The sequence below is a fragment of the Octodon degus genome, unplaced genomic scaffold (assembly GCF_000260255.1).
Source record: "Octodon degus isolate 3935 unplaced genomic scaffold, OctDeg1.0 scaffold00267, whole genome shotgun sequence".
NCBI lineage: Eukaryota > Metazoa > Chordata > Mammalia > Rodentia > Octodontidae > Octodon > Octodon degus.
The window spans coordinates 1,791,054-1,791,585 of record NW_004524843.1 but is presented as its reverse complement, the minus strand read 5'-3'; positions in this window follow the sequence as shown (position 1 = coordinate 1,791,585).

The window sequence follows — 532 nt, the reverse complement described above, 5'->3', positions numbered from 1 at the left end:
AAGCCTGAGAGAATGTTTTCTCTCCATGTGACTCTCCTTAGGCACACTCTATATCATCAATCACTTTCCTCTTTGGCCCCATAATCTCCTTGATCTGATAGGTTTTCCTTTGAATGTGATCTGTTTCTTTTGTCTAGCCACTTTCAGTATATTATTCTTGAGCTGAGTTTCTGTGATCTTGACTATTATATGTCTTGGTGCATGCTTAATTGGGTCAAGGTTACTTGGCATTCTGTATGCTTTGGTTACCTGAATGTCAGATTGTTTCTTCATATTTGGGAAGTTTTCTGCTATTACATCTGCCTATATTTTTTTTAAGGTCGTTTGTATTGACTCTTTCTTTCTCATTGATACCCATTAGTCTCACATTGTTCATCTTTGCATCATCTTGCAAGTGAGGAATTATTTTTTTTGCTGCACCCTATTTGTTTTTAAGAGATCTTTTCTTACCTTTTCACTAGCTGCACCAGCATCTTCAAGATCTGAAACTCTGTCTTCACTTTCACTCAAGTGGTTTTGCAAGCTTGTGTTT